General features: G+C 32.7%; 1 long non-coding RNA gene across 1 annotated transcript; it reads left to right on the top strand.

Moving 5' to 3' along the window:
* The first annotated feature begins 1,228 nt into the window (after positions 1 to 1,228).
* LOC132104593 (uncharacterized) lies at positions 1,229 to 2,544 on the top strand. Its single transcript, XR_009423549.1, has 2 exons — positions 1,229 to 1,337; positions 1,694 to 2,544. It is a non-coding gene; the product is annotated as an uncharacterized LOC132104593 (long non-coding RNA).
* The last annotated feature ends 1,783 nt before the right edge of the window (positions 2,545 to 4,327 follow it).

The following is a 4,327-nucleotide window of genomic DNA, read 5'->3' as shown; positions in this document are numbered from 1 at the left end:
TCCCCAGCGCTATTTGTGTGTAGAGGGAGCGCGTGTGTAAGGGGGGGGGGGGCAGGTTATCCTTTTCCATACGCCTCCTATACAGTTGACGATTGCTAGATATTTAGCACGAGTATTATTGACTGTTTGTGGTGATTAATATTCGGTATGCATTTATTGTTGTGGTATTTATGACTATTAGGTTTTGCAGTATAATGAACTTATTTATGAGAGGTGATCACATGAATATATTTAATCCATGTATTGACTAACTACTGAAACCTTGTGCTGAGTATATCCTGTTGGTTGTTACTTTATTATTCTTGAAGTTAACATTGTTGAACGCATTCATTGCCTCTTAATTAAATTGAACCTGTCATGACTGCATTAACCTGCTGCCCCCTGGGTTTTAATATTATGATTGTAAAATAATAAAACTATTAGTTAATGAGTTTGGGTATTTGACTGTTAGTCCAGTAGAGAACCTGTAAACCCTGGGAAGAGAGAGTTTGTGAGGGTTACAAACTCGCTCCGAAGCCCCGATCAAATGATTCGCGAAACGCGCTTCGATTCCCGATCCGAATCAAATGTTTTGCGAACTCGCTCCGAATCGATCTCAAGTTATTTTCCGGTGAAAGCGCGATAGCGTTCATTCGCTTGCTGAAAATGGCGGAGACCAAAAGTAATCAGATATGTATAGTGTGCTTTTGTGTTCTAATTCAAATAATAATAAAACACAACCTTATTTATCATTTCATAGTTCTCCCACCGACGAAAATAAAAAAAAAAGCGTTGAAATTGGGCGACAATTACTGTGAGGAAAGGTTTAGTGTGTGCTGAGCAGGTTAGTGAAGCGGTGTTTTTATACTTTTGCCATCACTCTTTTATACTGCTCTCTTTCTGGCTTAAGTCTCACAAAATTAACAAAGACATTTAAAGTTATCAATAAAATCCACAACAATGTAGGAAATATGAGCAGTTGAACAAACATCTGTTGCACAAGCAGAATTGAAATGATTTTATAATGGTTTGTAGGTTATTTAACTTTGATTTGATGTTCTAAGTAACTGGTATATTATAGCATAACTGTGATAGTAACTTTCCAAATTAATGAGTTGTTTTTATTAAAGTGTTATGTTTAACACAAAATAATACATGTAATGTTGTTTGCTTTGTTACTTAAGTGCTCTTGCTGAGGCATGGGGAAAAATAAAGGACACCTGCTAGTGACATCAGCATCATCTAATCTAATTTTTTATAAAAATCTAACTCTTTACTTTTATGATCTGCAATATCGTTTCAGATTCTGAACACATCAGAAATCACCAACCCCTCCTGACATATCTTTCCAGTTTGGGGTAGGTATGTTGCAACAATATGACATAAATAACAATAAAATATAATTAATTGAAGCATGACTTATTGGGATAACTGTTTTTTCTTGTAATAGAACTACATTCACTATAGAACAGGAACATCATTTGTTGGTAATTTTTTTTTTTCTTGCCTATTTTCTTCCTAGCAAAAAAATGAATGTATATGCCCAAGTAGAATTCATCAACTTCAGCCGTGATCTCTGTGATCAGCTCATCATCTCTCCATACCCTCTCCACATGGAAGTCACCTCTTGTATTTGTCACAAGATCACACCAGGTTAACTAAGCCAGTAACCATCAGCTGACCGTGGAATGACAATTGTGTCTTTCTTTCTCAGTTTTGCATGGTCCCCAATAAACTCAACGTGAGATGCCTCTCCGATTTCTTTCACATCAGGGCACTTAACCTCTACCAGGCCACAGGGAGGTTCTTCATTTGGGTCCAGTACTTTGCCATCTGCACCAAGGTGTGGAGCATCAGGGTGGATGATGAGACCAGATGGAAGACATTAACGTCAAAGGTCTCCTCATAGCGGTGAAGAACCTCTGGCTCAAGTTTTAATCCTCTACACATCTCTCTAGAGACCACGACAGATGTTTACACACACTGTTTAATGCAAGATATAAATGCATTTATCCTGCAATTACAAATACATGATGTTTTGATGTTTTAATCCCAAAATGTTGAATACTGATATTTGCAATGATAAAAGAAAGTGCTTTAAGAGGTGAAATTAAAAAAACACCAATATCTAGACAATCATGAATTGTAACATCACTTCCTTTAATGTTTTTACTATACAGTTGATATGGAATTTGTTTAAATGTTACATTTAAAAAAAAAGTATTACATATTTATATGAAAATGCTTATACAAAATAAATATGTAGTTAACTTTAAAGTATATCTACATTTATTGCTTTCAAACATGGTCATATGAAAAATTTGCCGTACTTAAGTGGTAGATTTCTGCCATTTACTGGAAAACATTTAAAATTACAATTTTAAACAAAAGCACTATATGAACATTCTGAGTGATTTTATTACACTAATATACAATCAGACATCCCAATTTCTGTTTTGGTAAAGTCATTAAGTGTCATGTCATTTAGATGAATTAGAATTTAATTTAGGGTCCTGAAATACCCTGAACACTGCACAGAGGTTAAGATGACCATTGCTACATAAAATAACAATTTAAACTCATCCTATTTTATTTTAATTTTCCCTTACTAAATTATACAGTTACTGATGCTATGGACTGTGGGATTAATAACTATTAACAAAAATTTGTCTCTAGACCTCTTTTCTCTTTATTAAAACTTGATTTAGTAGCCTACATGATAGAATCAAATGCTTTGCAAATCCGCTCGAAAGACCTGGGCCCGTGTTCATAAAGCATCTTATGCAGAAAGTAGCTCCTAGCTTAGTTTGAGTCTGCGCGTCAGAAACAGAAGTGCTACAAATCGCTAAAAATGGGCTTCACTTGTCTCAATTGAGTTCCAATGGGGTCGCTGTGTCCATTTCTTTTACTGTCTATGCCGCAGATCTAGGACCCTAGTTTTTCGTGACAGCGCCACCTACCGTACTGGACGATATAGCAATGGCTGCAGTTTCAGGACCTCACATGAAATATCAATTTTGTAAAATTGATGTAAAACAATTGTAAAAAAACGAAGAACCTTAAAAGTATCAGTCTCTTGAATTATAGAGTATATTGATTAACCTCCTTAAGGTGAATTAGCTCATTATCAGGTAAGTTAAAGTTGGAATCAGCGTATGGAGTCAATTACAAGCCGATATTTTAAAAGTTGTTGAGAGGCAAGACAAGACACAAGAATGATTCAAGAATGTTTATATATATATATATATACAGTACAGACCAAAAGTTTGGAAACATTACTATTTTTAATGTTTTTGAAAGAAGTTTCTTCTGCTCATCAAGTCTGCATTTATTTGATCAAAAATACAGAAAAAAATTTAATATTGTGATATATTATTAAATTAATTGTTTTAAAATTTATTATACTTTAAATGATCATTTATTTCTGTGATGCAAAGCTGAATTTTTAGGATCATTATCACATGATCCTTTAGAAATCATTCTAATATGATGATTCATTATCAAAGTTGGAAACAGTTCAGCTGCTTAATATTGTTTCAGAACATGTGATACTTTTTTAGGATACTTTGATGAATAAAACGTAAAAAAAAAGAAGCTATGTTTTTAAAATATAAATATTTTGTAATAACAATATACACTACTGGTCAGTAATTTGGGGTCAGTAATTTTTCTTTCTTTCTTCTTTTTAAATAAAATCAATACTTTTATTCAGCAAGGATGTGTTAAATTGATAAAAAGTGATAGTAAAGAAAATATATTATTAGAATATATATTATTAGAATTTATTATTAGATTTTATTTATTTTTTTAATAAATGCAGTTCTTTTTAACCTTTTATTGATCAAATATTTTAGACAGCAGAACTGTTTCCAACACTCATAATAAATCAGAATATTAGAATGATTTCTAAAGGATCATGTGATAGACTGATGTTACATGTGACACTGAAGGCTGGAGGAATGATGCTGGAAATTCAGCTTTGCATCACAGGAATAAATTATTTTTTTTAAGTATATTCAAATAGAGAACTATTATTTTAAGTTGTAATAATATATCACAATATTACTGTTTTTTCTGTATTTTTGATCAAATAAATGCAGGCTTGATGAGCAGAAGAAACTTCTTTCAAAAACATAAAAGATAGTAATGTTTCCAAACTTTTGGTCTGTACTGTATATATGTCATTTTTGCGAACAACATCACAACAGCACAAAAGCGAACCCCTTTTCCATCAGTTGCTGCACGGATAGAACGGCTGTAGGCTTCAACTCTAGAGAAAGAGAGAGCGAGAGAAATAAGAAACATTTGTTTAACATATTCAACTGGAATATTATATATATATATATAT

This window comes from Carassius carassius, chromosome 25 (assembly GCF_963082965.1).
Source record: "Carassius carassius chromosome 25, fCarCar2.1, whole genome shotgun sequence".
In the NCBI taxonomy this organism is placed as follows: Eukaryota; Metazoa; Chordata; class Actinopteri; order Cypriniformes; family Cyprinidae; genus Carassius; species Carassius carassius.
The sequence above is the reverse complement of the archived record's forward strand: the minus strand, read 5'-3'. Positions and strand labels throughout refer to the sequence as shown.